This window comes from Caloenas nicobarica, chromosome 11 (assembly GCF_036013445.1).
Source record: "Caloenas nicobarica isolate bCalNic1 chromosome 11, bCalNic1.hap1, whole genome shotgun sequence".
NCBI classification, from domain to species: domain Eukaryota; kingdom Metazoa; phylum Chordata; class Aves; order Columbiformes; family Columbidae; genus Caloenas; species Caloenas nicobarica.
In genome coordinates this window covers 13614850-13640551 of record NC_088255.1, presented here as the reverse complement: position 1 = coordinate 13640551, position 25702 = coordinate 13614850, and the positions used below count along the sequence as shown (strand labels likewise).

At 44.2% G+C, this 25702-nt stretch overlaps 1 protein-coding gene across 1 annotated transcript in view; it reads right to left on the bottom strand.

Moving 5' to 3' along the window:
• Positions 1–25474, bottom strand: part of FRMD4B (FERM domain containing 4B) — a 130429-nt gene extending 104955 nt beyond the window's left edge. The window contains exon 1 of the mRNA XM_065642487.1: positions 25418–25474. The gene's annotated coding sequence lies outside the window, so the exon portion shown is untranslated. The remainder of the gene's footprint in view (positions 1–25417) is intronic.
• Positions 25475–25702: the final 228 nt, after the last annotated feature.

Here is a 25702-nt window from a genome sequence, read left to right as displayed (position 1 = left end):
TTAAGATGTGAGAAATCAAAACCAAAAGGGCCACAACACTGTAAGAGCTACAACCATGAAAATATTAGTTCCCCACCATTACCAGGGAGGGTATGAGCTACAGCAGCATCTAAAAACCCAGTGCACAGACAGTAAGGGCATACAAAAACCATTCTTAGGGCACTGACCAACCACTAAACAACAAGGGTCAGGATAAAAACTTCCTCTATGGACTTGCTAGCCCATAGTTATTTTATATCAAGATGCAATTGTTGGCTGGCTCCTGTCCCTTAAAATTACTTCCATCTGCCTTCACCCAGACCAATAGCCAAGCTTCTGGCGTAAACAAAACCCCTACAATCAAACATCCCGTCTCTCTCTCCACGCCCCACCATGCTTTCCCTACCGGGAAGAGCACTTTCCGTGCTGCTCTACAGCTCTGCAGGCAAGCTTAAATAGTCCTGCCACATTTTTTTTTGTAGCGTGGAAGAAGGTGGAGGCAGTTGCCCCCAATGTAATCTTTCTTTGTGTTATAGGGAGAAAAGTTGAAGGATGGCTCCTGCCTGAGTCCTGCCAACTTCACTAATAGACACAGAACATGTCCCATACAAAGATTTGCAGCAAAGCTAGCCAGCACCTGGGAAAGTGCCAGGCATTTTCTATCTAGGAGCTGCTTCCTCCCCATCCCATCTGTTGTCATTATCTCAGACAAGGCAGCTTCGCCCCCAAGACCTCCCATTACACACCAAGGACTCTTGCTATGTCTTTTGAAGCACTCAGCAGCCAGATTCAGAACAAGAACATAACCTGTTTTGCTCCAGGATGGCAATCCTGGAGTGCTGGGCTAGATATCTGAATTACACAGTGATATTTAGCTTCAAGGTACTGTGAGGATGCTTCTCAAAAGACTAGGTTAGAGTTGATATATTTTTTGACTGAGTTGTCACCAAAAAAAAATAGGAAGAACCATATTCAACAGCTACTCCTTTTAACAAAGTATTTCAAAGATAAACACTTTCCTACTCCACTTACAGATAGATCACAGGCTGCCCTGCATGGAATGGTGTAACACAGAGGGACATAACCACCTGCATCACTTCAAGCTGCAATTCACATCCCAGTGCTCAGGAACTGGTTTGTAGATCGTCCATCTGCCATTCCTCCTGCAGCGGATTCTGCAACATTTAACCTACAGCAAGCCAAGGCAGATATAACCCTTTCTACAAAGGCAGATGTACTTAGCTTCAGCATATAAAAGTCGGAGTGTATTTTCAAGCCAACATACCAAGCCAAAATAGAACACACCTTGTTTCAAAGCTGGATCATAAACGCTGTTCCACCACTACAAAGACCTTCTCATGGATTCCACTCCCTTTTCTGTGGAGGAAGTGAAGCACAGACCAGTGGCCTGACTCCATACAAAAAGCAAGTTTCCGAGCTGGGAGCACAGCTACATCTCAGCCCAGTGCCCCATCCAGAGCTCCACCACCCTCCTCCAAACAGCCCACTGCACTGTACTGAACTAGCATATAAAAAAATTCCTGCGGTAATCATGCCCTTGCAGTTTTTTCGTTACTGTATACTCCAACTGCTGTTGAAAAGAGATTCCTGATGCAGGCTCTAGGTCCTTTTAACAAGCCAACTAATAATTGTATTCCATTTCTCAGACTATTTGCACATAATAGAGCAGCAGCCTGGGCTCCTGCTGTCTGCAAAGAGAGAACACTCATGCCAAGGGGTAAGTGCATTGCCTTGGGCCGGCTGGTCCCTCCGAACCCCAGAGCACATCTTCTAGGAAGCGGGAATCCCCTTGTTCTGCCCTCAGCAGGAACTGGAGCTTCCAGTTGCTCTTCAAAAGACAAAGGAGAAAAAAGAACAAACAAACCATCAACATATTTCCCAGTACTTACTCTCTTTCTGTTTTTCCCCTTTTGTAGCTCTCCCAAATAGAGAGACACTTAGATGTGCACACACATAAAACAAGTTAATTAATAGCCTCAGCCTAAATTGTTGAAATCAGCATGCCTTAAGCAATGATTTAGCAGTTCACCACACAGAGCTGCCAGACTTTCTCCTTCCAAGCAGTCCCTAATCCTCATACTAACATTCGGCTCCCTGCTGAGGAGCCGCTTCCAAAACTCAAGCTCTTCGGGGATTTTTTTTTTTCCTCAAGATAAAAGTGGGAGACCGTGGAAGAGATCAGCTCTCCAATCCACCTTCATCTTCTCTTGTAAGATGTATTTCCTCATCCTATGAGGAAGGAAGGCAAAGAGGAGAGGGCTGGGAAGGTGGAAAACATTTCTCAGAGCTACACAGTTGTGTTTATCCAGCACACTCAGATTCCAATTTGTGGCAACTCCTGTCCCCAAATATCTGTTGTGCACACTGGAACAGACTGATGACTACTCTGAAGACCTGAAAGTCAGTTGCTGTGAGGGTAAGCATTACTTCTGCCTGGGACAGGTCCACACAGCAGAGGTGACAAGGACAACCGGAGAGATTGGTGAGCTGTGCACAAGTAACAAGGAGCCTCCTCCAGACACTCCAGCCACACAGAGGAGCCACTGCAGACTTGGCAGAGGTTCTTCCTCATGCTGAGTAGCAGGCAGGGAGATTAAACTCAGGGAGGAGAGGGGAGAGCTGGAGCTCAGCCAGGTTCCTGCTCAGCCCATCAAGGGGTAAGCTCCTTCCCCACTTCCACAAGACCTGGTTGATTCCTGGAGATGAAAGCCAGCTGTTTCTCACCAGCTGGGGAAGAAGCAAACCAAGGCTCTGCCCACATACCCGCCTCCACTTTCCCACTTCATCTCCAGGAAGAGCAGCGTGGGCAGCAAACCCCTGTTCTCTGCCCAGCTGCAAGACAACCAATCTTTGCTGGGACACAGCCAGTTAAAGCACTGGGTCAAGGAGGGGACATGGTGACAGCAAAACCCCAAGTGACATAAGGCAGCATTTTGGTACGCTCTGACTAAAGGAAACCATTAAGCGGTTATGCACAGAAAGCTGCTCCAGCACTCACCCAGTTTTTATCTGGTTACAAGATATTTTTCTCCTTCCCCAAGAGGATTAAAGCAACAAAGAGGGAGCACAAAGAGAGAGGTGGGAGGACTGCAGCAGCATGAGGGAGATGAGAAACCAGGGGCTCCTGGCCTTTGATGTTTGGATGATCACATCATTGCAATTACTATGTTGAGGGCTCTGCTGTGTCACTGGTAAATAAATCATCCAAGGAAATTAACTGTGCAGGGAGCTCACACCACAAGTCACAGCAGGTAAAAATGATAACAGAGAAGTCAAAGCATTTCAAACAGAGGAAAAACACCAAAATACTAGGAAAACAAAGTAACACATATTTCAAATAATTTCTGTAACAAATACAAAATCTGAGTAAGTGCCTGAACAGGGAATATCGTGGAGACTTCATGTTCATCTGCTGTTCTTTGGGAAATAAAGGCGTCAATTATTCGTATGTACTCTATTCAAAATACAAAGAGAATGAAGAACTCCAGAATTTGTCTTCTACAAGGAAGAGTCTGGTACTTGGTTTTCTGGAGACAGCCATTCTAATAAAGCATTAAGCACCACACAGTATGTTAATTATCTTTTTTATCCCCCAAAAAACGTATGATGGCTCTTCCCTCTCTCCCCTCCAATCACAATAAATGAGGTGATGCATAATACATCATGATTACACAGTATTTCATACTCCACTGTTTCACAGACTGATCTAAAAATGTCTTCCCAAGTACTTAATGATGATGAATTGACATGAATTCTCTACTACGGCTGATGCCCATTTTACATGTGAGTAAACATCTGTATAAAGGTTAATACTTTCGGCCAAGACCAAATAGCAAGTCAACATTGGGGCTAGGAGCAGCCAGGGCTTGCACCTACTCTATTCAGCCACAGTACCCAACAGAAGACACCCTGAAGCCCATCAAGCAAATCAAACATAGGAAACATCACTGGCATAAGCAGCATACAGGAGCGGATGGCACAGAGCAGAGGGTAAGGTGCTGCTGACCCACGGACCCTTGGATCTGTGGCCTCCTGCTCTCACTCAATCTCTCCAGGCTCAGCCAAGTCTAATTTCCACTTAGGTGCTTGCCCTAAGCACCACCTCATCCCTCCCTCCATGTGCTCCCAGCCCACAAGGCTCCAGAAACACTTTCTAAATGCCTGCTTTGCAATTCAGAACATCCTTAAACTCCTCCATCAGCTCAGTATTTGCCTATAATCCCCTTTGGATCTAAAGTGTTTATACAGTATTACTTGCAAGATTTAACTCAAAGATGATTAATTTGGTTCTGTGATTTTTGGCTTCATTTTGATTTCAATGCAACAGAAAGACTAGTTTTCAGTATCTTTTGGACTTTGCCTTGATTCAAAGCACTTATGAATTTCACAAGCAGATTTACAGCCCTGAAGAGGACTTTTTTTTTAAATACAAGCTAGTTCTACTTCTACCCGCCCCCTCTTGTTTAAACCCACCTAACAATGGTGAGAGCACAGATTCTATGATCACATTCATAATAGCTGTATCATGTTTATTTTAGATCAAAATCCATCCCATTCTACCTGCAAGTATGTAAAGCCCAGAGCTGGTGTAGGAGAGCAAACCAAAATGAGAACAGCAGCAAATGATCACACCCACCAACATGAGCCAGCACAGCACCTGCCACCACCCTGCAGCCCACATGCCCCAGGGTAAGGGGATACAGAAGGAGCTCCTTGGCAGAGCACTGCACCCCCAGGGCAGGATTAGTGCAGTGGTGTCAGGGCCAGCTTTTGAAAGAGCTCATACAGATGCTGCAGCCCATTCCTGGGAGCAGCCAGTGCACTGTGGCCAGCACAATGCTGCTCCTGTTCACGATAAGAGCTGCCACATAGGAATGATACACATACAGCATATTACACCATTTAATACCTCTGTTGGGTGGAAAAGTAAGGAGACAATTTATATAGATTCATGCCTCTACTTTGAGCAGAGCAGGAGTTTTACCACTTGCCTGTCAATACCCAGAGCATTCTTCTTGCTTCCAGCAATTTCAGAGCAGCTGAACCATAGTTAGGGTCAGATTTGTCCTCTCCTGGCTCAGGCAATAGCAATCAAGCTCTGTTCACACTGGTAATTAGAATTCACACTTTGAGGCATAAAGTGGTATCACATATGGGGTCATGAAGAAATGTTATCCCACAGACAGGGTCAGCAAGTGTCCTTCCTAGGCTGAGCTGATGACACCAACCACTATCCAACCTGGAACCACAGATGTTCTCCTGGTTCCTAGTTTTCCACATTGCTTAAAAAATAACCAGCTAGATTCTTAGAAAATAAAGTATTTTTATGGTTCTTCTTCCTAGAAAAGATTTCTGGTTGTACTATTACAGGATCATAATTAGAAAACAATAGATCAAATGATGTGAATAAATCCAGCCATGTTCAAATGAATCCAAGTAAAGGTGAAGTCAGAAGTGTAAAGTTCTAATTACCTTGAATACAAGCCTGCTAGCAACAGAGCTTTTTAAGGTACACTGTGCTAGTTTCAGGGTGAACCATAAACTGAGATCCTCACTCCATATACATTAACTTCACCCCGCAGACCCCTGGCTATATATACCAGCTGCATACATACACAGCACTTGTTTGTAAGAATTTGTACCACTGGTTCAAATCTAGTCCCTCTTTTTCTGCCAACTTCTTGGCTCCTGCCATGAAGCTGGGAAGTTGTGAGACTGTTTAGATGTTGCTGCCTCACAATCTCAGCTGGGTGATCAGGGGCAGCTGAGTGTTCCTCATGGATACCTGGCCTGATGTTACTACACTAACAACACAGCTCAAAGTCTTTGCAAAGGTCCTAAGTAAGGGTACAAAGAAGAGAACAAGAAAACATATTAAAATGTAGCTTTAATTTGGTTTTGACTGCATGCTACAGTTAGGGTAACACAACAAACATGCATTGCAACATTATGTTCCCTATGACCATGGCCTTGGGAAAGGTGATGCTCTGAGCTCACATCTCCACTTTCTGCCCTGAGTGGCTCCACAGACAAACCAGGTACTCTGCACAGGCACAAAATAACTGCAGTCAGGCTCTACACCTGCTGACAGAAATATTTTAAACTTTTGCCCCAGTAAGAGATACGGCAAATGAGTAAAAAATAGTTTTTATTCTATTCCTCTACCAGAGAAAGAAAAGAACTTGCTCACTATATTGCTTTTCTACATTACTGTCAGCACTTGCATGCTGAAAAAAAGCCCTTAAAAAAATCCAAATGTCTATTTTGTGGAGTTCCCATCCATCAAATAGCATTAGAAAATACTCAAGAGACTCTGCTTTGGCTTTACTGTTATTTAACATGGAGATTTGTTTGCCCCGCCCCACTCTGCACTTTGTTTTACAGTCTTGGGTGGCATTACACTTTGAGCTTCAGTAGCACCCAGGGGGGTTTCTGTTTAAAACCATCTTTACTGCAGGAAATTTTGTTACATGACATTTTTAAAAAGTATTTTTTTGAGGAGAAAAAGGTGTCAGATGATTTGCTGCCTTCTGAGACATGCAGATGCAATGACCCAGAAAAAACCACCCTCTAATGTTTAGGAATACAGAGCATCAGATTGGAGAGAGGAAAGAAATTTCAAGCAAAATATTAAAAATCCACAGCTACTGGTAAAGTAGCAGGGGGAAAAAGGACAGGCATGAAGATGTAACAGCCAAAAGATGGGAAATCCTTCATTTTAGCTTACATGTGTACCATTAAAACACTCACACATAATCACATACCATATTTCCCCCTGGGAGCTCCAAATTTATGCCTAAACTGTACAAGAGGACAACACAGCTGTGACAGAGAACAGACCTGTAATTAGGTCTCTGTTGTGCCATCAACAAATACAGCCTTTATGAACATACATCCCCAGAGATACAAATGCCACACAAATACAGTCAAAAGCTCATACATCTCCTGTTTGCAGCCTCACCTTTTTGTGCATTTCATTTTGGGTTTGATTGTTAGATGCCCACAAGCACTTATTAAGCAGTCAGAAGAAACCATGGCAAAGCAAATCCCAGCTCTGCTGTTAGACAGATCCTATAAACCAGGAACAAAGAGAATTGTGACAGCACACCCTCACCATGCCCCTGCGGAGACGTGCACAGATCCAGGAGAGAAGACTGTACCAATCCCTGCAAAAATATGGCACAAGGATGCTTGCTCCCCTTCAGTGGCACACCAAGTGTCACATCCCTGCTTTAGTAGAACTTGTGAAATAATTTACCATCTTGCTGCAGGGCCATGGTATGGGACTCGTTATCATTACTGAAGATAAAATATTTATTGCAATTTCTCTTAAATAAGGGATGTTTAAGGGATAGCCCAGGCAAGCCAGCCAGGGATCCTTGGGATACGAGGCTGCTCCCCAAATGGGAAAATAAAAGCCTACCCCTTTGAAAATCAGAGGAAGAAAGTACAAGTGTCAGAACTGGGGATGAGGTACAGCAGCAAGCACATGTTGCAGCCCATCCAAAGCAAGGTAGATGCCAGCTGTCCCCAAGTGCTTGCACAGAAGCAGAAGTGGCCAAGACCTATGCCTGCCAAGCTGCTCATCCATTTGGGCCAGAAGCTTGTGTCCAAAAACAGAAAAAAAAGCCTGTCCATGAAATGCTGTAGCCCCAGTGCAGGCAGCTGTAGACATCCTGAAGACAGGGTGTACAAACAGGTAAGGTATGGTCTCTACAGTTGCATCATATGTGTTTCCTACTGTGGTAACATACTTACCAGCCAAGGCAAAAGACTGATTGTCAAAAAAAAAAAAAAGAGCAGCAACAAACTTTGTCACAACAAACATATCTAGCCCTTTAACAAAAAACCCAACTCCAAGATTTGTCTGCAGCTTATATTCCTTGTCCTAATCTAAATGAAGGAAAGAGGCTATTAAATCTTTTTTGGACCTGCCCTGCAAACTCAGAGCCTTTCTCCTCCTCCTCTCCAAACCATTCTCTGCACCTCCATGCTCACAGATACTGTTCCCTCCAGGGAGGGCTGACCTGCTCTTGATATCCACTGACATAGGGGAAACACATGCCACAAACATCCTCATAAAGCAAAACCCTTTTGGGAAAAAAAAAAATATATATATATAAAAAAAATATCAGTGACCTCATTGTTCTTCCCTGCCAGTAGCTCAAGAAACACAAGCATGATATTGCTCCTCTTCCTGCCCTTGGCAGATACTTCCCTGGGAATACATTGTACCTACCTGCATTGGATTCCCGTTGCACAGCTATAAGATTTCATATTGTATAAATGCACAGACATGAAAATACCAACGGTTTTAGTGTGTTTTTTTGCTCTTCCCTTCACAGTAAGTGGCAGTGGTAATTCAAACACTGTCATTTGGTGTTCCTCTTTTGAAAGCGCCCGCACTGATTTTAAAGCAGGCAGGCTTGGCCTGAAACCAGCCCCATAGAGTTGGGTTTTCCTTTGTCTCAGTAACACAGGAAACAAAACAGCTACAAAAAGACCCAGAGACCACATGGTGATGGCGCACAGGTGAAGAGGGAAAGCTTATTCTGAAAATAACTTGTGACAGTTTCCAAAATAAAGAACATAAAACAAGGAGGGACAAGATAACACAAAAGTGGAGATTGTAAGGAACAAGAAAAAAGTCAATGAGAAGATTTCAAGTCAGCAGATCACTGCAGGAAAGCAGAGGTGCTAAAGAAGCTGTATTCTCACAGCTGTACTTGCCATGCCCGGGAGCATCCACAGGAGCAGCACACTCACATCAGAATAATGTGGTTGTAACTCACAGAAACATGACCAAACGGCAGTTTTCCTGCACACTCTGATAACTCCTTGGATAATTTAGCACAGACAGACACTGCTATCATATTTCTCCTCCCTCAAAGCTGCAACATCACTTTTTCTAGGGGTGTGCATTGTTATTTTGGAGCTGGCTTAGGTTTTCTTTAACAGAGAGAGACTCCACAAGAACATACTACTTTGCACCATGCTGCACACAGTGCTACAGGTATGTATAACAGATTAAAAAGTCACCTCTGAACTATTAAAAAACAGATGCAAAGACAAATATATACACGTAGCTACCACACTGGATAGCATTTCAAATTTGAAAACCCAGTCTTGAAAATTTGAACCTAAATTCCAATTGAATCCATCAGATTTTCACGTACTATGGATTCAGCAACATTTTTATGGAAATAGCAGCCCCAGGTTCATTGGTTCAGAGCAACTCTGAAAGGCAGATAGTGAAACCTGAAACTGTTTGGAGCTAAGCAGCTCAGATGAGAGCACCTTGGCACGCACCCCCACGTAACAGCGTTGACATGCCTGGAAAGCTTCAAGAATCCATACTGCATTTAATACTACCAGGCACTGAACAATTAGCTTTCAGAAACACAGGGACATCTCAGCAAGACACTCTCCTTACACACTGGGCTGTGCAACCACCACAACCCTTTGCACAAGTGAAAATGCTTATGAGAACTCCTGGAGGGCATCCATGCAGTTATTCCCGCATGTAGGCGTGCTCCTGCACACACCGATGTGCAGTCCCCATGGAGCAGATGTGCTGTGCATCCTTACCTCAAACATCCCAAAGGTAGGTGTTTGGCTGTTAAGAGAAATTGCCTTTACTCTGAGGTAGTGAAAGACATTGGCAAAGTCTGGGGCTTAATCCTGGCTCAGAGCCTACATTTACACACCCCTTTTTGGAAGGCAGGGACCAAGACCATTAGATCAGTTATTCAGATATATGATCAACTGCAACTACAGAGCAGCATCAGACAAGTACCTGCCTGTCAATTCGACATCAACATGGAAACTCCTCTGTCTCTTCTATTTGCATTCATTTCATGCAGCTCCAATTCATACAAGCCTCCTGCTTCTCTGCACTCAAATCTGAGGAGCTGCACCCATCTCACATGGCTGTCCTCTCTCCCCAGGTGGATAACAGACTGCCAAAGCTCCCAGGAGTGCCGGGATCCATCAGCAAAAGCAAGTCACTGCTTGCCTGCCAGTTATTACAGCAGCTACCTCCAAGGCCACTGAACAAGGGGTCATGTGCTGTACCTCCCAGTGACACCTCTCCTCCAGGACTTGTCATCTTCCCATTTAATTTTAAGCAAGCAGGAGAGGAGTGCAGAAGGGCGAGTTCAAACACAGCACTCTGCCTAACATAACGGCTGTGCGAGGAATCCAGGTTTACGTGCAGAGACTGTCAAAACAAGGGGCAGAATAAGTAGTTTACACTGCAGAGCTGTGCATACATTTTAAGAATGTACAACCAGCTTTATGTTAGCAGTTTTTCCTCCTTTAAATGAATCTTTATAGGATACATCTGAGGGGGGGTTCCTCCCATCTGACCGCTTGTTGTTTTAAACCAGACCCTCCCTGCTCAAAATATGCTTAATCTCAAATAACTTGCACAGCAAAAACCAGGAGATGCCCAGGGCTATTTCTGGAAGTGGGGCCTCAAACCATTTTGCAGACAGGCTGCTGTTTTCTGGACTGACATCTCAAACAAGCACTCCTGTACTCATGCAGAAATGCTCCCCTTACCTGCTCCTCCGCATGCACCATTTTCATCCTATTTGTATACACAGAGAGGAACCGAATTGGGAAGATAAGAATACCCTGGCAGGGGTATTACCCAGTTTGTTTTTTCAATATTCCTGTGAGGCAACTAGGACTTTGTTTGGTAAGCAACGACAGAGTATTTAAATGGTGCTGATTAAAACCATTCAATTAAGACATCATGCCTTTGGAAATGCTATGTTTAATTCATGCTACAGATCTTTTTCCCCCGCTCTGTGGATTCAGCAATTCAGACTGTGATCCTCCACACAAGCCAAACACATAGAAATTCTTGCACCTCCAAAGCATAAAGACATGACAATATTTGGCCTTTTTCCATGGCAAGGCATAAGTAAATTGGAGTTTTACCAGGACTCAAAACCATTTGGATACTTGTGGACACAAGCCAGTTTCTAACTAACTGGGAATCAAGAAAGAAAATTTATTGGGAAAAATCATCCCAACACACAGGACTGCTGAAATATCAGCTTCTGAAGGAGCTGGTACAAGCTGCTGTTGTAGATGGGATATTAAACTACCCGATTCATTCAGGTTGTTTCTACAGGCTTCACTTGAGACTTTAAATTTCGTACAAAGTTTAAACACCTTCATAGTGGCCAAGCTGAAAGGGCACTTAACATGAGAAGCACACAAATTTAATGGTGCACCAGTAGAGCAGCACAGGGCTCACTATAACATAAGCACTATAATCTTGCTAAGGCTCCCAGGTAATTGCACCGAGCTAAAGCTAATTGTTGCCCCCTCACTCAAACCCTGTGGGTTTTTTTTTAAATCTGGGAAAAGGAGTACCTAGCTTTGGGACTGCGATTTCTTGCGAAGCAAAGTGTCTCTCACCAATTCTGTCCCACAGGTAAAGTCACCCAGATCCATTCTCAGGGCACAGATAATACAGAGGGACACTCACTTTGGGCTCTCTCTGCCTTTGCTCTTCCAAACTTGCCCTCAAACCACCCCACACCTCTTGTTTTATGCAGCTATCATATTATATGCATGAAAATACAGTATTTAGCCGCATGGTAGCAATGTGCTTGCCCCTCCTGATCAGCAGCTAACTCCACACTGCCAAGGGGACATGCTTATCAATCTTCCTGAAACAAAGAGCCAACTAGAGCAACCCTTGTTGAACCACAGCACAGCCTTTAGTGAAGGGAAGCCGCCAGTTCTAATTACTCTAACAGCTGACAGAATGGTCTGTCAAGGCTTTTTCTTCAGGAAAAACACAATTAAATACTTATCTTGGGACTAAATCATCCACTGCTTTACAATAACTTCCCGTTTTGCATCACCCGACTCTACTTTTTGATAAGGAATCTGCGACAATCCAAGACATGAGTCTAGTTTGATGATCATTTGACCAAGCACTATTGGAGGAAGAAAACATGTTCCTGCCATGACAGCAATTAGCAACACCAACCTCTGCACCCAGCCCTTGGTACCACGCAGGACAAGCTTAACATTCTGCTGCTTCTACTGCTCTTGGTTTGACATAGCTGTGCAAACAGATAACCAGCCAGCCAGCTGACTTCCAGTGTTTCAGAAGTTGGAAGCTAAAACACTGAAGGCCTCAAACTGCTTCTACCTCAGGTCAGTTCCAGGAGTTTAACTGGTCAGGTAAAATATTTGCAGAATAACTGGTCTGGGACATCACACCTGTACCAGAGCCTCTGACCAGCTTCGGGGTGTCTCATGCAGACAAGAGGCAGAAAAGCAGAACAGGAGCAGTACAAAGAGCTTTTGGAAATGTTTTGACAACAACGGTTACAACCCATCACACTCTTGTGTTACTTCAGCTTTAACAAGTTTCTCCACATCAGCTCCTTTCCCTGCCTTCAGCCCACAGCAAATGTTATGGCTTTTTTTTTTCCCCCCTCTTCTTAAGTCCATTCACTACAGGCTAGGAGCTAATTTATGGCAATTCATTAGGCTACTCTAATTCAGGCAACAACAATTCATGCTGTAACTTTCTGAAATGAATGCTTCACAAAGATACTACCCCACCCTTGCAAAAAGTTAATTAAGGATTCTTTTACCTGCTCTCAGAAGATCACAGGGCAGATGCTGTCAGACGGGTTTGCCTTCTGTTACTACCAATTTCAGTAGCAATTCATCTCTCCTAATCCCATTCTGAATATCGGGTACTCACACAGACATATTAAAATGAAATAAAGAGGTTTGTTGTAGCCACCCAGGCAGGAGCACTGGTTCAGATGGAGCTGGTAGAACAGAAAAGACACAACTGAGCATGCAGGGATGACTTGCCCTTCCTAAAATCTGGAGGACATGCTGTTCTTCTGAAGACCCCGGCCCTCCAAATATTTGCTTGAGGTTACTTTATGTGTACAGTTTCCTAGAGGAATGGTGAGCATGCAGAGCACATTCCTCTGCTAAGTATCTTCTTCAAAATTTGGGTAAATACCAGCACATTCCTGCCCAGTTCACACAAACAATTAGAATTCTAATTTCAGGAGCAGAGTTTGAAAGAACGTCCTTGCTGCCTGGTATTCACTAAAACCAAGCACAACTTAACTGATTTTGTCCTCTGCTAACCAGTATTGTTAAACTCTCAAGGTGGACACATTATCCCAGTACATGATTACTCTAAACTGTATCATTTATACAAAAAAGGTAGCTGTAACCATGCCAGGAGGTTCTAGCAGGTAAAAAATGGTATCCTGTATGTAGAGAACTATCCTTGACAGTAATGAAGCCATTGCTAATGCTACTGTCATTAGATACTGAGAATTTACTGGAAAGTGATAAATTTTAATTTGTCTTCCTGTTTTGCTCCATCATCCCCTTGTACACAGGGGTCACAGCTACAGTTTAATTGCTTACCTGAAATAATCGCACACTGAAGTGGCCATTGCAAACTTATGAAATATTTTGTGCTTGAGAAGGGCACAATGCATCATTGATAGATACCTCTGAATCCTTCCTCGCACAAAATACGTCCAGATCCTTGGATCCCATCACTGCCTGGTCCAAGCTTAATCTGCTTTAAAGCTGAAGGTCTGCCTTGGACACTTCTCTGCTAGTTTTTCAAAACAACTTTCTGGGGCCTGGCAGGGATTTTTATCTGAAGAATTCCTTAACACAGAGCAAGCCCAAATCAGGTTTGTATCAGCTTTCTGTGCTATCGCTCCTCCTTACACTATATTGAGTAGTTCTACTTTTGGGTTTGCACCCATCAAACATTTGTCATGGTGGGTTTTTTGCACTGCCCCGTGCAAACCCCCTCGTGCTTTGATGTTTATTTGCAGACTTGGCCTGTGCTGTGAGGAGCCACTCTTGTCTCAGAATTGCAGCTCTCCAAATCATTTACTCTAGGAGTTTCCATATCAGTTAAAAGAACCAGCTCACATAAGAGACCACTGAAACATGAGTATTTCAAGCAGACCTTTCCAGCTCCTCAAAAAGAAAAAGCACACAGGTTTCACTTCAGTTTTAGCTTTCCATGATTTTTCTCCGTAGTCACTAGCGTCTTGCACCTTCTTTATTCTTCTACACAGAATTACCCTCTCAATTTAAAGCCACAAACCTCAGAGACAGACTCTTAGGCTCCACAAACATGTAGAACTCCTCGGTAAAAAGAAATCAGTTAAGATGGACTAACCCCAGACAAGTCCTTTTTTGAGTGGTAGGCTGTGCTAAACCAACATAAGCAGCATCAGGACTGAGCCTGGGACCTCCAGAGCTCAGAAGGGGTATGGTCAGAGTTGTGTGGGACCAGGCAAGACCTGCACAGGAGCCAGTGATATCAGAGACTGAATGCCATAGGCAGCCTTAAAATAGAAGTCCCTCCAGCCCAAGGTGATGGTATTACTGCTAAAAGCTACTCTTACATCTGTCTTAGCCCCAGAGGAAGAAAGCAGGCTACACACAGGTGTTTTGATTCATCTACTACAGATTTCCTAGTCAGACATCACCTTCTCCTCCCAAACCTTTTATTCTCTTCCAGAAGCGGGAGATATTGGCTGCTTTTGGCAGAGCAGTACCTCAAGCCTTATCAGACATCTTCTCCTGTACAACAGGAATTTCCACTCCCACCTGCCCAGGAGGTAGAGACATCCTCAGCCCCCTTTCCCCAGACCTGGGAGAGTCCCCAGGGTTTGATGGCTCCAGGGTACAGGACTGAGAAGTGCTGGGAGGAACAGCTGGAGCCAGTGTCAGACAGAGATCCCACTTCTGTCCACGCAGCATCCACACACACACACTCCCGTGCACATCCCTGACACCTCTGGAGGCCCAGCACTGCCATCATGTTATACCCAGACCAGGACTTTTACTCAGACAAGTTTTGCAGAGGAAGACAACAAGCATAAACAATAAGTTGCCAGCAAAAGCCATTTTAACCCCAGTATGATCTTAGCATCCTGGTGAAGCGTCACTGACAGCCCTTTAGTACAATATGCAGTACACAGAGTATATTTTATAACTGCATGCCATACTGTCCTGTACGAAGCTCACAGGAAAAATCCTGGTTTCCCCCCGGTTCTCTCCAGTTTGTTGAAAACAACCTACTTGATTACTTATTTTAGCAAGGGGAACAAGCCACTGCAGGAACATCTTGGCAGCACAGCCAATGGTGCCACCAGTAGATGCTGTGTTAAGCCCACCAGGATATCCTTCTAATTGGATCTTAATTTTTATAAATAGCTCAATTTGCTACTTCCTTGTTACATCTGGCAGTTCTGTAGAGCACCACTTTGCAGTTCAAGGCTACAAAACCGCAGGAAAAGAGAGAAGCTCGTACTTAAATTCCAAGCATGTGAGGGCCAGGTCCCACCGCGTTGCAGTTGGAGGGGTGTAGAGAACTACACGGCTTGGTCAGACCATAATCTCCAACCTTCCTTCTTCCCTAGGAACCTACCTGCTCTTCATTGAGGGCACCTAACAGCTCCACCACTGAGTGAAGTGTGCCGACTGTTAAGATTAGCTGTTACAACACAGGCCAATGCACCTGAGTGTTAGTCAGGGACTCTGAGTAGTTTGTATTAAGATTTAAACAGCTGGATTACAACTATAAAAAACTACCAACACAAAACCCCCCCACACACACATTAAATGCAATTTCTAGCACCTCAAAGCAGAGGTTTGGGCCTGTAACTACTTGCTCCTTCATAAGGCACACCTCCAAAAGACCCATCAGGTAGGAGTTACCCTTAAATTCAGGAAACTGAATCTCACTCTGCAGCCTCCTACCCTGCTCCTGCCCCGGGCAGCCGGCATCCTCTCCCTGCAGTTTTCACAGTTCAGGTCTCAGCTGAGAAAACAGATCACATCTCCTAGGCCTCTTCTCATGCTTTTTCATAAGTAAGAGGAAGGAATAACACAACAACTTTCTTTACTGAGACAAAGAAACAGCCACAGAAGCAGTAAACGTGTTCCACGCCTGCCTTCACCAGGGCTGCACGCACTCAGCACAGCAACGGTCTGGGAGTGAGAATCACAGATTAAGTTTCCGCTTACCTGGACTCACAGGGCGAAACTTTCTAAGGATGAACCACCAGGCAGTTCACTCCCTGCAGTGTTTCCACACTTGCTGCTCCCCACTGCATTCATTTAACACCACTTGTCTTTGTTTCTCCTCTGGCTGCTCTTTCCAGCTCAGTCCCTCCCATGGCTAGCTGTTCTTATTTTTTTCCCCCTCACATTTTATTTTAGGACAACAGGACTGCAGAACACCACTAGTATGTAAAAACAAAACCAAACAAGTATAACTTTGCAGAGGAAGTGCCAGACACGCAGTCTGCCACACAGCACAACCCACCACCCTGTACTTAAACAGCAGAGCTGGGGACAACTGCTAAAGCAAACTGGGAGGCTCATTCCTGGTGCCGCTAAAATCCCACGCAGCTATGGTTTAGCTGAGAGCAAAGATGACACACTCAAATGTAGTTAAATAAACATACCATATCTCAGCTGCTGCACAGCCCAGGCTCTATCCAAGTAATATGGAGGAGTTTGAATTAGGGAAGGGGATTGCTCTCACAAGGAGAAGAGGCGCAGCTTGCCCTGACAAGCATATGATGCTGTGACAGGGTGTAACTTCTGAAAGATGAGATGTTAATGCATTGCTAACAACCATTTCTGCCATTAAACAAAGCTAGTCATGCTGGGTTTAAAAAAAAAAAAAAAAAAAGAGTCGGGCTGAGCATGAGGGGGTTAAAATTATTCTACTGACATAAGCTCCCCAATGCTCGAAGTGGAAAGAAGCAAGTTAGCAAACAAGTTAACTCAGGGTAGGAGGATACCTTCAGCGTACTCCAAAACAGGGTTAATGCTGGAGCTCACCTTAGCCTGGCTAAATGGTTTTTCCCTAAAGATTTCTTCAAATACCTTTGTTACATAACTTACTCGTTTACTGATAAATTGAGACCTGATATGCCATTTGATACACTGGACAGCGCAACAGAACATTTTCCTTTTTTCCTACCAGGTTTCTTTTCCCTCCAGTTTGCTTTTTTGCACAGATATCTATGTTATACACACACACGCCAGAGACCCTTCCCCTCCCTTCCAAACCCAGCACATTCCCACATGGCTTTGACTCACATCTCCCCTTGACTAGAAATGCACATCCAAGAAATCCCCATCCCTAAAGACCATTAAAACAAGTAGTGCAGCACATCACAACAAATCTTCCTGTAAGTCTGTAGTACAGAAGCAGGGGTCACTAATATTTTTAAAAGTGACCAAGGTTTGCAAAGGAGAATTTATCACACCAGTAACACCCAGTGTGCACACATACACCCCCTCACTTCCTTCCTCACACCCACTGTCAGGTCAATTTGAGAAAGCCCATGGTTTTGTTCTCCTTCCCCCAATGATAATCAGTTCATCTAAGTGACAAACTTAGGAAGCCTTAACACCAGCGTGTTTATCAGCTTCACGCTATTGCCTACAAAAACAGCTGTACAAGTTTGCTGGTGTCCCTTGGATGTCCCGAACTAACAAGGACACACCAGACTTCAACTTCAATTCACCCTCTGTTTCATGGAAACTCATCATTAGATGACTTCTCCCATTTCCAGCAGATACTAGTGTCCAAGCCTTAATGGTGATTTACTTTTAAGTGCAATGAAGGCTAAAACATGGAAAAGGAGTTACACTGTTGCCAGAGGCAGACTCCCATGGTCAACGTTTGGAAATGCTGACAGATAAGCACATAAGGGCTTGCTCTCAGGCCAGATAATGCATCAGCCTCAATGCTGCCAAACAGACACCTCCTGGAGCTTCCTATTTCTGCCTCCCATGTAAGTGACATCAGGTGAGGCTGGAAAAGTGATTAGGAATAATTATTCTCCTATGCACAAGAGCACAGACTATTAAATCAGATCAAGATGCAACCAATTTTCAAGATGATTGAGACAAGGTTAGAAAGATTTCAGTTACCTAGATTAAAAACAAACAAACAAAAAATAGAATATACAAACATTTTGGAAGACAGAAGGACAAACCAAGTCTGTCAACTGTCTGCAAAGTTATTTCGACACTGGAGGAGGAAAAAATTTTGAAACACTTATTCTATTTTATTGTAAAATTGAGTAATATCATACAGACTCAGGAGTCCTACTACAGCACAGCCTTTTACACTTTCCACATTTCACCTTACTGCTCTACATGCAGCTTTCATATGTGGTGCAGTCATTATACTGAAGGATTATCATTACAATTTTGGTCATTTAAAATTTGCTTTTAGCCAGGCCTTGCTCTCAAGCAGCATTCCTGCAAACAAAGACATTTTCTTCACATTATGCACAAGAGGGAACTCAGTGTCTGAGTTGGATACGCTTAAATTGCTGGGTCTGCAATCCAGAAGGGTTTGTAGTTTGCTTTCTAAACTAGGAAGAGAAGTCTAAACCAAAATAGAGTAAGGAGAAAATGTTAGAAGAAATCCCCCAAATCATTAAACAACTGCAGCTCTCTCTGTGCACTGGGTACAATTTGGAGTTGCTTCCCAAGCTCCAGACACATATTTCTGACCATTATCACCTTCAGGGACAGCATGACAAGTCACATCAAGGTTTAATCTTCCACACACCCCTCCTCCATTTTTAAAAATAATCTTTTTAGGTTTAAGACATTTTACTTTTTACAATAACTCTTTCTTTTCTGGTTTGATTCAGTCCTAGGTCTTGCACAACAGCTACTGAACATGCATACATCTGCTTTCCATAACATCCAAACGTGACTGTTAAGACTGATGCAGTAACTGTGTTCACGTAACCTACACATTCAGCACTGCAATGCCCCTAGAGGTATTATGTCACATAAAAATACATCAATATGCTACTATCTCAGACTGAGGCTAGATGACAGATGGCAGCCGCCTTTTGTGCAGTACCCAGCCCAGAACAATGGCTCTGCCTACTTGCTCTCTTCTTCTCCCTCCTCGTTCTCTAGGCTGCCGTCCCCATTACTAACCCAGGTTTGCTTGCTGCTCTAAAGCAACCCTGCATCTATCATCTTTCACCTCTCCATTACATGAGCCTTCAAGCAAAGAAATAAGCACATCAAGCATTGCTGAATGAAACTACTCCGCAAGGTCTGACTACAGACCAAGAGCCTCTACTGTGTTCTCGGGGCCAGGTTAAGCTGACTCAAGTGAAAACACTCTCCAAAATATTCACCAATTACTTTTTATTACTTTAGACTTGTTTCTGAACTACAGAAAGTGGTCTCTGCACCAAGATACTGCGGATGTCTCTCCAAGTCCTTCTAGAACTTGTTGGGAAAGAAGAAAGAAGATGTACAACATTTGCTGATGCTGTTTCACCTACTATTTAAAAGTAATTGACATTTCGCAGCAGTCTGTTTCCTAATCTCATGCTTCACTTCAAGGGGGTAGGGGCTGGAAGTCAGCTGAATCATTTATGAATAAAGCTGGAACATCTGGGAATTAGTATTTCAGTAGTACTCTGCAATTTCACATCTCTAAAAGCACACAAATATGGTATTTTAAAGAGATAATTGAAACTCCAGGTGATATTCTGGCCTTAATATTCCCACTAACTTCAAGAGGGTCAAGATTTCACTACTGATTTCACATCTTTTGTCACTTAATGTTTTATAAGATTTTTTCAGGATTGAAAGCCTTGAAAGTAATCTTTCTTGTAAAGTTTTTGAGGGGAGAATAATTCTTTGAATCTCATTTTAACACCCTACAGCAATAATAACCAAGAACATGCAGAAGAATGTGTCTGTATTTTTCTTTTGTTTTTGCTTTCGAGTAAAAAGGCTTTGTTTTCAATGCAACGTAAGGTAAATGGATTTGTTTCTAAAACCATTTCTCTCCTACACTGGGATCTTAAAAAAAATAGAGGATTAATTCTGTGAAAGAGATTTATATATAGGGAGATTAACCAGCCCATGGAACTCTCTTTCAAAGGAACTAAAGATAGCTCAGACATTAGCATGAGAAAAGTAGCCCTACAGTTTGGGTTTTTTAAAACATATTAGGAAGGGGTTTGGATGCCCATGTCCCACTGTGAAGGCATCACCACACAGCAGTGTGACCAGGCTGTGGCAATTTGAACTGATCACTGACGATCAGTAACCCATCACCTATGTGCTCCAAGACCAATAAGCAGTGACAGAAACAATTCTTTTTGGCTCAGTAACTAGACAGTACGATTTCAAAACATACCTAAGGGGTTTGAAAAAAGAAAATTCAGCTTTCAACTAAAGGAGGGTAGTAGTGATCAATCTCATCCTGGCAGAGGAATGAAAGGACCCAGGTGGATTTAGGCTTCATATAGTTGAGTTCTGGGCTATCTTGGCAAACACTCTTTGTCAAGAGTTTTTAAAAATAGTTTAAGCTGATAGGTAACTAACAAGACAGCCTCAGTAGAACTGCATTTCTTCTCCCTCTTCAGCATCCCCCTTCCTTTGCACTGAAGTTTTGACATCTGCTGAAAATCTGAAGCTCTTGTCAGCTCTATACCCAGTTAATCTACTAGTTTGGTCTCTAAACAAAGAGGTCATCGCATAAGTATATCCTTCCATGACTTTGCAGAAGACAGCCCTGTAAACAGACTACACAGAAAACAAAGAACTGAAATTACAGTTTGCATGTATTCAATGTGCAGTCTATCTTTTCAAAAAATTACTACAATTTTGAAGGAACTATGGTTTGATGGTTTGTTGTGTTGCTTTAAATAGCAAAAGAAAACAAAAGTCCCTTCTTTCTATAAGCTATACCATTTAACAACAGAACTGTTAACCATTGCTGAAAGCACTGATGCATTATGACTGGGGGCAAGAGGAAGGCTTAATGCCTTGAAATGGCTGCAACCAAACAATAGCAGCTTTGCCTGTGGCTTTTCATCATTACATCAGATACACACTGCTTAGCCTGTTAAAAATATGTATACATGCTTTAAGGCAGCCAAAGAATTACTCCTACAACTAAACATTGTCATACAATACTACTGGTGACATATGCAAGGCAATGACATAGCTCACTTAATGATGCCCAGCGACCCACTTACCGCACTCAGCTCTTGACTTCACCATATTCTCAGCAAATAGTCTTAAGTATGGATCAATCTTGCAGCACATGGCACGTGCTGGTTTATCTGAAGCCTGACTGCAAACACAGAGGTGCCAAGCCCATGCCTCCCATCAGTGGTCCTTCCTGCAATGATGTGATGATCTAAAAAGCTTGATCTTCCTTCATCTCATGTGGTTGCGTATGCTCTACAGCTGTCCTCAGCTGCTCAGAACTCCTTAAACCAAAATATGGTCACTTTATGGAAACTGCTGTCTGCAGGCGACTCTTCACATTCCATCCACAATCAGTTTTCATGTTAAGCTCAAAAGTGGTTTCACTGTGGTACTCCAGTTCAGAAAAAAATAGAACATCATTCAAATCCTAGTATTATCCCCTTAGAGAATTTGTTATTGTATTTTTTATGTTTTGGTATGTAATCTGAGAGGAAAAGTCTGAAATGTGATTAACCACAAGGACCTCATAGTAAATGAGCTCAGGATAAGTTGTAACTTCTATTGCCATGTGGCCTGAACATGAAATGTCTTTACTTCCCCATGCCACTCTGGATGGGGGTGACAGAGAATATCTTCAAAGCCAGCTGCTGTCCCAGCATGCTGCTCCTCCAGGCTGGCTGTGCCACCCAGCTCAGACCCATGGAAAGGCAGAGCCTGATGCTGCCAACCAACCCATGTCTGCTCCTGAGCTGAACCTGTCAAGTGAAATCAGCACGGCCAGGAAGCAGCACTGAATGACACCAGCACTGCCCATGTGAGCTGGAAGGATCTCAGCCCCTCTCACAGCACTGGGGTTGCTCCAATCACTAACTCGAATTATTCTCAATAGGAATGGAAATCTACACAAAGATCACAACTTGGTGGCCTGAGCATCTTCTCATGTATCTGAGTGTTAAGCCAGGCCCTTCCAGTCACAGGTAACGTCAGCACGTTAAGAAGTTAACCACCCTTCTCCTCCAGATTCACTGCTCTAGATTTTCAAGCTGGACACAGGCTTATAGAAAGAGCAGTGCCACCCTGGTTTGGATGCTGCATGACAACTTCAGGTCCTGGAAATAATTTTATACTGCATTGTAGCTCTTCCTCTACTGGTTTTCCTAGCTTAGCCTGGACAGCATTACATCTAAAGTAAACGTTTCTATTAATCCTGGGATTGAACAGCTCTGAGCCACAGACAGCAGTGCGCCCTGGCTGTCATGCAATGATTACTAACATTCCATGGCACTGAGATCCAGAAGACACAGGGGTGCAGGGTGCCAATTCAGAGCTACCTTACTCTGTCCAAAATCCTGTCAGCCCATGCCAAGGAGTGGGACTGAGGCTTCCTAGCCATGTTTTCCAAATAGCCATGGCTCCCCGCACCCCCATCCCTTTTGCTACTCCTTATATTCATGTAACTGCTGTAACACCGCATCCCAGGGAGAGAAGGCAGCAAACAAAAGACATTATAGCCAATTTGTATGGGGAGAAAAAAAAAAGAGAAAAAAAAAATCAATTAAGTTCAGACATCTCATTAGCCTTCTAACCTGTTTATCCCCAGCTTTAATTTATACTACCACTTGCAAATGGATTTGACACATTGGCCCACCATTTCCCTGGGAAGGTGCAACAGGGACGAACAGAGTCCTTGGATCTCAGAATACTCCATTTATCCAGGTTCTTCCCTCTCTCCTCCTGCCATTCAATGAATGCTAAGGAGCACTGAGGGAATAAAATAGGATACAGAAAATACACAAGAGCTCTTTGAAAATTATGTAAGCCCTGCAGTGGGCCTCCTTTTTACCTTCCACTGATTTAATTACCAGAAACTAAGGGCTGGCTTGCCAAAACCAAGAATGCCCATCCATGGCCACATCAGCCAAGTCCCACAATGGTGACAGAGCCACACTCAGAGTCTTTTCATGCCACACTTCACTTTTATGCGTTCACAAAACTGAACTTGATAACATGCACTGAAAATAAGTTATAGATGGTGGTGGGAGGTGTTTTTACTGTTATAACACAAAGCCTAAGAAAGAGCCTCAAATTCTATTGCTGAGAAGCGTTTGCATCCTTTATTCGGGGGAACCAGGTAGCAATTTCGTCTCACTAGCCAGAAAACACCCTAGCTACAGCAAGTACAAAACCAGCATCCTCACAGTAAACCACAGAAAAAACAGTCACCTGTACATTAGAACTCAGGAATTCATTCACTCCTGTCATGTTTTCAAAATTATGGTATTCCAGGGCTTATTAACACACTGAAAGGTTTCTGTACGATTCCCATCTTTTGACTAAGATGACATACATATTTCTAACGGACTGAATGGCACTTTCTTACTAAGGGTTTTCGGACATGTTTAATATATCAGAATCAAACAAAAAAGATCAAGTCTGATATAGCTGCACCCATGCAAGTCCAAGGGAATCAGCAAATGAATCTCATAAAATAGACCAAACCTTGAAATTGGTGCAGTTGCATGGAATATAGATTTTTTCCAAGGCAAGCATTGTTAACTTCTGCAGAATAAGCTCTTTGAAAAAGAGGGAAAAGGCAGCTTCAAGAAAACAACTTTAAAAAAGCAGAGAACATGTGAAAATACATACATTTTTCTGAATATACATTCCTGTCTCTGTATGAACCAGCCAAAAGTAAGCACTGCAGTCTTCTCCAGACTGCAGACACAGCTCGCTAGCCAGTGCCTCTGCAGCTCCTCTAAGATTTCCCAAGTTATAGCCAAGTAAAAATTGATTAAACAATGACTATTTCACTGCAGCTATTGGAAATCCTGCAAAAGTTACAAGAATGAGCACAGCCGCTCTATGCTTTCTGTTAGGTAAAACTCTAAAGGCAGAGCTTAAAGAACAAAATCCCCTGAAGAAAAAAACCAACCAAACAACAACAACAACAAGTCCCCTGGCCAGCAGTTATGCTCCGCTCTGTGTTCCAGCAGAGACACAGGAACACTTTCAAATGGATCTAAGACTGAAACTCAATATACTACAGAAGATGGGACGTGACCCTTTTGGAGACACCACCGTAACAAGCTCCTAACCTGGCTTCTCTCTAGTTCTTGCCCTCTGACCACTACGGGCACTCTCAAACTTTTTTCCAGTAACAGTGTATTCAACATGACAGTCTCCAGTTACATTCAGCTAAGCTACATTGGGTTAGCCAAAGACCCACTTAGTCCCATGTATAAAAAAGGAAGCAGTGAGATCAAAGGTAAAGCATTATGTTATTTTACATCATAGCAATGACTGGGTTAGAAAGCCCAGTCTAAAAGCACACAGTGCTTAGTAGAATTCGAACTGATATCAAGTGGTGTATAGCACCAGAAATCTCATCCTTATCATGAAGCAGGTTCTAAGTGAAGTTCATTTCCATTTAGTTCAAAGCTATTCAAGTTCAATTTGGGTCAAATTGAAACACTGCTGTTACACTCACGAAAAAGAAGAATTTTCTCAAAACAGGTAGGTCTGGACTTCAACTCTATATGGGAGAGGGAAGACGCATGTCAGGGTATCATGTCTGCAGACGACCTGCGGCTAAGGAGGGGTGGAGGAAAAGATAGGCGAGAGGAAACACACAGAGAACAATACAGGGAAAGGGACTATTCTCAGGGAGAGGGAGGATGTGAGGCTAAGCTGGGAAGGCAAACAAGGGCAGCAAAAGCAGAGGAAGCGCCCTGGGCTTTCTCTGTGGGGCCTTGGTCCGGCAGGGATGTATTTCTATCCTAATGTGCCTGTTCACATCCCTGATGGACCCTGTGCTGTGGCTAAACCCAGTGCTGCACAGCTCCTTTCTTTAAGGGGAATGACAAGATGACAGCGCTGGTGGATCCGCTCCTGCTTGGCTGACTAAGTTAGGGTGGGAACGCTTCTCAGATTCCTCAGTCCCCAAACGGCACTCATTGTCTGAAAGCGAGCAAATATTTGTTATCGCCCGAGCCGAGAGCAGAATCGCAGTGGTGACACTCAATTCTTCATTGCGCTCCATGGGGAATTCAATCTCCCCTGAGAGCTCCCAGGTTTGCTTTCCTTGGCAGCCTCCGGCTCTGCCAGACACCGAACTTGAACCAAGCGGAGGACGGGACGGGTGGGCAGAGCCACGAGTGGGTGGGGAGCCCCCGGCCCCCCGCCGCCGCTCCCGCGTGGGTGTGGCCGCGCGTTTCCCTCGCGGTATCACGGAGCGGGGAACCCCGCAGCTTCAGCCCCCACCCCACGGGAGCCCCGCACCGTGTACCCACTCAGTCGGCGCGTCCCCTCCACCCCCCCGCGTTGCCCCCGCCCTTTAGGAGAACAATGCGCTGCCCGCCCCGGCTCTTACCTTGGCGGGGGCTCCTTGGCGCGGTGCGGGCAGCCCGGCTGGCGGCCGCCCGCTGAGCGCTCGGGGCTGCCGGCGGAGCCCAGCCCGCCCCGCCCGGCCCCGCCGCCGATGCCGCCTCTCCCCTCGCATCCACCCCCGCGGCGGCTGCCGGCTCCTCACCGCACACCCGGCGGGGGCAGGGCTTAGAGCCGGCGGGTCCCGCACGCCCGGCGGGGCAGGGCTTAGAGCCGGCCCGGCTCCCCCCCGCATCGGGGTGCGAGGGGCAGCTCCGCCCCCGGCTGCGGG